Here is a 7,661-nt window from a genome sequence, read left to right on the forward strand (position 1 = left end):
CAAATAAAAGTAACTAATCATTAGTTAGCATATAGTATCTGGGACATGAAAATAGCAAGTAGAGTTCAAAGGGTGAATCTAAAATACAAGTCAAAACTAAGCTGTCCAAACAAAGCGATTAGCATTAGCATATATACTGCATATATATTCAACTCTTTGAGTTGGATTCTTGCAGAAAGCACAAGCCATATTTTAAAGGCAGGAGGTACCTACCCTATTAAACTAGACTCTTAGTGCTGAAGCTCTTGTAGCTCAGGATACCCCCCCCCCCCCAAATAATTAATATGTTTCTGCTGTGTCCTGTAAGAATCCAGAATGCACCAGTATTTTTCCTTTGTGTGTAAGCAAATATATTTTTTATTTCATTGAAACTGCCTAAGCAAACTGCTTAATTTTTTTCTTAAAGGTGCCACATAAATATGTCCATAACCAAATTCAAATCTTATACTGGAGTCTAGTGCAAGTCATCCTTTCAACATTCCAAAGATGGAAAATTCTTTGCTTCATTTTAGTTTGTTCTTTTGAGATTATTTATATGTTCTATATATAAATATGTATGTATATATACAGATATATGGGCCTCTGTGTGGCTGAACAGTATATTTTGTAAATATAGTACTAGTCCCAATTATAGAGAGTTCATCAAAGTTTTCAACTTCACATGAGCACTTCTAGATCAGTATTGTATTCATTTTATTAATAAATGAATCTTCATTTTATTATAATGTAATATAAAGCTGGGTTTTATTTTATTTCCCCAAAAATAATTGTTTTTATGTGCCCACATTGCTACCTTTGTTTCAGAAATACATTTGTTTGATTGTAAATATTATGTGGGCTGTGTGTACTAAGAGACAAGATCATTTCAAGTCATTGAAGGAAGAGACATTTCACTGTTATTTTGATAGGGCATCTTTTGATTCTTTTGTTAACTTTTGGAATATGTATATAAGTAATATAGTTGGTGATATGAAAATACCTTTTGTTATGTGGAAATATTTAAGTCAGAAAATGTTAAATAATATTACTTTTTTTCCAAACGGCTTTGTGTATTGTATATTTTTTGGGGAAAAGTTTGGTTTTTAAAAAAAACCTGAAATAATCTTCTTGTGGTACTGGATTTATATAAATCCTGGGGATTCCGATAAATGTCAGTGCTAAACCTGACTCCAAACAATTTGTTTTGGAGAATTGTAATTGCCCTTGAATGGTAGAGATTATATTTTTATGCACTTTTCCTTTGAAACAATGTATGGCACTACTTTAGGAATATTGATAAATATCAGTGGCTTTATGGGCATTCCCAACATTGAAGTTGTTTGTTTATTTTATCATTGAACTTAAGACAAATGAGGTTTTAACAGGGGTTTGCTCCATCCTTTCTATATATGATGTCTAGTTAAGTCAGCTATATTGGTTACTTTTATCCTGGGCACATGCAAAAGACTATTAACAAACTTAGAGTCTAATGATAGTTTGGGAAGAAGAGTTTTGAAAGAGAAGACATTCACCTACCATCTATTCTGTGACTTCTTCCAGTTTAAATAAGCAAGAAAACTTAATTTGTACATGTTCACTTTTGAATGTAATTTTTCAGGTTTGTTGTCCTAATATTAAAAGCTGCTCCTATACAATAAATTTCTTGTATGAGGCCTATAAAACAATTTAGATGTTAATCTAAACTTTAAAAGGTTGATTTTTATAATAGAATATTTTTTTAAAATCTTCCTTAGAAAAATTTTTTTCTTTGCATATAAGAAGGGTTTTCAGATATTGAGTATATTAAGAAACACCTTTTCTCACATCTCACATAATATATGATGTGATTTAATTAAATGTGGATCAGAAATAGTTACTCAGAAATATGACCATTTTCTTCTTCAACTATGAGTAAAGGTTAAAGATGGAGTTAGATCTTCTAATTTCTTAAGTGAGGGGAAAAAATCAAATTCAAATTGTCTTTAAATATGACTAATTTTCTTTGCTTCTAAAGGTTAACATTGTAAGTTTTGACATAAATATGTCAAATCTCTCTGGAAGATGAGCTGCAAATAGAGTATTTTATTTGAGAGTTTGGATAATAGATATCTCTCCAGATGCTTTGACTTTTTTCCTAGTCGTTGACCATCCTAAGTAGTGCTCTCCATAGTAAATTGAAGTAACACTTTTCAACCTATAACAACACAGTGCTTAGAGGACTTCTGCAGTAAAATAATTACATAGCAGTTAACATGAGTAATTCCATTTCAAAGGTACTTAACTTAAAACTGGGGTATGTTTAAAAAAGTATTTCATTTAGTACTCAGTCTGGTTAATTATATAGGGGAAGGGTAATAGCATTCATAGTTTTATAGTGGTAAAAGCTGGAAATAAAAAAAAAGCTTTATAAAATGAGAAACTAGACTTTGTCCTGATAAATCATCTTTTTTTAAAAAAATTCAATTGGACTTTAATTACCCCCAAATCTACAGTTTAATTGTAATCCAAACTATATTCATTTAAATGTTTTTTAAAAAATATTTCATTTGCAGTATTGATAAAATTTTCCTTTTATAAATTCTCTTAGTAATAATTTACTTTCTATAGATGCATGCATACATGTCTGATTAAAAAGGAAAAATTGGGCTTGTGTTCTTCATGTGAATTATCCTTTTCCAGAGTAGCATTTGTGATTTCTGAAATACACTTTTTTTAAGTCATTTGATCTTCACACAGGATTTTATGTCAGTAACATCTTTTTATAAACAAGAATACATAATTGTACATAAAATTACTTATGTGAAAATTCATTTGAAGAACATGTTGCTTTTGCTTAAGGATATTCCCAGAAGCTTAGATTTACAATAGTTGTGTGCCAAAATGGTCAATCAAAGATGTGACTATTATTAATAGTTTCCTAGAAATTGTAATGTAAGAATTGAAGTTGTCAAGGTAAAATCCTCTAAGTGGTAATTTGATCCAAGTTCTTTTTCTTTTTTCCCCCACTTAATTTATATCTATAATTATTTAAGCTTCTTAGATTTTTTTAAGAGCCAAAATTTGGAAAAAATCAGAGGTTTTGGTTTGGGTTTGCCCTAATATATAATCCCTGCTAGGGTGCCTATGGACCTTTTTTAATTTAATTTTTGATAATTTTAGTAGCACAATGAAAATGTTGCACTTTTAAAGCCCGTTTATATCTTCTAGAGTCTTTAAATGGTGAGAATATAAGTATTTTTGTGCCAGATTGTTGGCTTTCATATCCGTGACATAGAGACTTCTATTTATCTTGGTAGAACTGATAAATCATGTGAAAAATTCAATTAATGTTGTCCAAATTTGAATTCATTCCCTCCCCCAAAGAAAATACACTATTGTAGCTTGTTTTGGATGACTATTCAAATGTTTAAAACAATTAAAATACATGTTACTCAATGTAAATTATGGGAGAAACAAGTAGTTTTAACAAACATTGCCACTTAATCTTTTATGTGTATTGCTATATATAGCTTGATGACTTTTGTATTGATGAAATCAGGATTCATGTTTTATTCTTTTACATATTCTACCATAGCAGAATGATCTGTTTTTGGTGGTTAACAACTGTAGAAAATTTAGAAAGTTAATTTTTTAAATTATGGAAGAGTTACTTTTTTTACCTTCAAATTGGTTTCGTGGTTTATTTATACATCAGATGATATTTATTTAATCCAATTTTGTATTAGAATTGCATAAGCAGTCCGCCCAAAGCCAAATGTACTGGCTTTGAAAAATAAAAATAGTATTTTATATTATTAAAAAGCTCCTGCATATTTAATTATTTTGTGCTTAGGGGAAAATTACTTTGTTGTTTTCCATCAGTTACATTTTTATGCATTTTTAAACTCCCTGGCTTAAATTATATTTTACAGCCTCAAAAACTGTGAAGCTTGTCTACATACACAGACAACAGATGCTGTTTGGGACAAAATCCCTCAATACTTGAAATTTGTAGAAATTCTCTTTTTGTTGTATTCTATATGTTACTGAACTATTCTTATTGTGTTGTTTCACATACACTAAATATTAGCATCTGAACTTTTTGTAGTTGTGAATATATTCTTATCTCTTCAGAAATTGAATTATGAACAGAAGAAAAGTAGATTCAGACATACTAGTTAGTCCACATTTTTATTGAAGGGAAGTCATGAGCAATATAGTGTTCTAAGCAGAAGAGTAATGTCACTCTACTGTCCACAAGCCTGTCCATATCCTGGTGCCACAATTACTGGAGAGTTCTAGGAATGGGCATTTCTAGCTTAAAAAAAAAAAAAAAGAAAAAGACACATGAAATAAAAACATAAGCTGCCTTCCCCATCTACATTGCTGTCAGGACGATGGTCCAGACTGAGAAGGCAGACTCATTGGGGTCAGCTGCAGTGAAACAAAGTCTAGCTTCTATTAAAAATACATCAAGTCCAGTTCAGTATCTATGTATGCTGAACCCCCAGATTCCTAGAAAAGTTTCCAGAAACAGAGTGTTGTGGTAAGTCTGTGGAAACAACCCAGCTGCATTCTATGTATGTTTGCTAAAAATGAAGGATTGGTGTCTTAAATTGATCATGACCCCAATTGCTGTGGTTATAAAATGGGTCCAATATTTTTTGAACTCTTTAATTTTTAGTGATTGTATATAGTATGGGGTTTGAATGGTCTGAAAAGATATAGTCTCTTGATAAAAGATATCATCTCTTGATAGTGATTTCTGTTTTTAGGTTCACATGTTTAAGATAATGAAGAAAGTTTTTAAAACTTTTGAAACTTGAAAATGGAAATATAGAGCCAGTACACCCTATATATAGAATGTTAGGATTTCCTTGAAATACTACTCTAGTTTTCATATATGCCATTTAAAGATCTTTTTAAAGAACTGAATGTTAAAGTAGCACTAGATTTAAAGTCAGAGGATCTGAGTTCAAATTTTGACTTTATTTGTGTGACTTTGGACCAACTTCTTGGGGCTTCAAGTTCTCTCCTCTGGAAAATAAGGGGTTTGGACTAAATGACTTAAGAATCTGTCATATTTTAAATATATGGTCCTAAACACCTCTAAGAGTTTAGCTTATATCTTCGTTGTCCAGTTGAAATTTCAAACTAAGAATTCATCTTTGCCTCAGTTACACTCTCTGGCAACATAGAGGTAACCTCTTAGTCTTAAAAATCTAAAAACTAAAATCATTTCCTCATCTGGTAAATGAAGCCATTGGTTGAAATGGCTTCTCAACGCTTGCAGTTTTACAGTGTAGGATTTCACTTACTGCCATCTTTAAAACTTTTGCATTTTGCCCTTTACCTTAAGTTTAATGTTCTGAAGGCTAAATCCTTGTTAATTGGGAAAAAAAAATCACCTCTTCATTATTTTTCCTCTATTTTTAAAATCCCCCTAATACCAGCAGTTTATAAAGCACTCTGAAATGAATTTTTGTAGAGCATTTTTTTTAAATGAAATATTGAGGGGTCTTGATTCAGCATTGTTATAAAGGAAAAAAATACTGATTCTGGGTTCAAAACCAGCCTCTAATGCTTTTTGGGTACTTTTTAAAAACCCTGAACAAGTAATTTTAGCTCCCTGAACTGCAATTTCCTCATCCGTTAAGTGACAGATTGGACTAGATAGCTTCTGAGGTGCTCTCTCTGACTCTAAATATGTGATCTGAGGATCTTGAGATCAGCACAATTTAAGATCTCAGCATTTTGGAATATTTTATAGGAAAAAAATTCTTCCTTGATTGTTGAGTCTTTTCTTGTAAAAGCAACTACATGGCACTGTGGATAGACCATTGGACCTGGAGACATGAACACTTGAATTCAAATCTGTCATCAGACACTTCCTAGCTGTGTGTCTTTGGGAAAGTAATGTTAACCTCTGTTTTCCTCAGTTTCCTCAATAGCACAATAAGGATGATGATAATAGAAGTTATTTTACAGGGCGTTTTGAGGATCAAATGAAATAATATTTATAAAGGGCTTACTCACATATTAGATATTTTATATGTTTCTTTGTGCCAACATGACTTTATTATTAGGAAAAATAGTAGATTTATCCATCAGTTACTATACAAAGACCAGACTGGGAAATGAGATACTCCTGTTACTTGTGATCTGACCTTGAAAAAGTCATTGATTCTAATCAACTGTCTCCATTTGTCAGCATAGATTGCTAACATCCATTCCAACTCTAGAATCCATGGATTCTGTACTTTTTTGAAGGTCAGTATTTAGCTAATAACATACCTATGAGTCCTAGAAGTCATTAAACATGTGTTAAGGTTGGCAAGCATCGTGCTAATAAGCACTGGGTATATAGGGACAAGCAAAAACGACCATTTCCCTTAAGGAGTTCACATTATAATGGGAATTATTTTAATTCATAATCAAATTTTGTCATTTATAATTATGGAAAAACCATATCATATAAGTTTCTAAAATAAATTTTATTTCATATAAAATTAGAGTTTTAGGTATGTAGTGTCCTTAAAGTTCCTAATCACCTAGGCTTGCAACACTAGGTGACATCCTTTGCTCCTCACTCCAGGCTGGCATGTTAATATGTTGTCAAATTCTATTGATTCCATTTCTCATTTCCCCTTCTCTCCTGATATTACCAGAACCCTGCTTCAGATCATTATCACCTCATTTGTTGGCTATTACAGTAACTTTTGTTTCTCTACTTCAATTCTGTCCCCTGCGATCCATCCTCCATTCAGCTACCAAAATGATCTTCCTGAAACATAGATCTGACCATGCCATTTCTCTATTTAATAAAGTCCGGTGCCTTCAAAGTCAACAATAAAATCCTCTATGCTATTGCGAGAATAGTTACGTGGCACAGTGGATAGTCAGGAAGACCTGAATTCAAATCTGGATTTTCTATGACTCTAGGCAAGTCACTTCACCCTCATTGTCTCAGTTTCCTCATCTGTAGAATAAATCGAAGGAAATGGCAAATCACTCTAGTATCTTTACCAAGAAAATCTGCAAATGGAGTCACAGAGTCAAACAACAAATAACTTCTAAACCACTTCTGAATTTGGCCACTTTCCTACTTTTCCAGTTTTGTAACTTACTCACCTCTGGATACTTTATGATCCAATGACTATTGCTATTCCTTACATACAATGCTAGCCTCCTTCTCTGTGTCATTTCACTGCATGGGCCTCCCCAGCCTCTTCTCCCCCACCCTCTGCCCCGGCCATGCCGTGCCTATAATTGCCTCCCTCTTCACCTCTTATTACCTAGGATTAGGTTTAGGTTCATTTCCTTTAAAATCTCACCACCTATAAAAAAGTCTTCATACTCAGTGCTCGTGGTGCCTTCCCTCTGACATCTCCATTTTATTGCATGTTTATGTGTGTATGCTTACCTTGTTTGTACACAGTTGTTTGCACGTTGTCTCTCCCATCCCCAGTAGATTGTGAACTCCTTGAGGGCAAGGACTATTCTTTTCTTTGTGTTACCAGCTCTTGGCTTAAAGAATAGTTAGTTGCTTAATAAATAATTGTTGATATGACTTGAAATAATAATACCTATCATATAGCATTTGTTCTACACGTGCAATAAATTATTTCAAATGCATGACCACATCATTGAAAATAGTATAAGTTTAATTCTAAGAATATTTTTTTCCCACATCAACTTCTTTA

At 32.2% G+C, this 7,661-nt stretch overlaps 1 protein-coding gene across 4 annotated transcripts in view; it reads left to right on the forward strand.

The window, feature by feature from the left end:
* Positions 1-6,347, forward strand: part of LOC141499990 (zinc finger protein 236-like) — a 150,715-nt gene extending 144,368 nt beyond the window's left edge. For 2 of the 4 annotated variants that reach the window (XM_074202825.1, XM_074202823.1), the window contains one exon: positions 1-6,347. This exon is cut by the window's left edge and continues 713 nt beyond it. The gene's annotated coding sequence lies outside the window, so the exon portion shown is untranslated. The other 2 variants (XM_074202822.1, XM_074202824.1) reach the window with 1 other exon arrangement.
* Positions 6,348-7,661: the final 1,314 nt, after the last annotated feature.

The sequence above is a fragment of the Macrotis lagotis genome, chromosome X (assembly GCF_037893015.1).
Source record: "Macrotis lagotis isolate mMagLag1 chromosome X, bilby.v1.9.chrom.fasta, whole genome shotgun sequence".
Classification (NCBI taxonomy): Eukaryota; Metazoa; Chordata; class Mammalia; order Peramelemorphia; family Peramelidae; genus Macrotis; species Macrotis lagotis.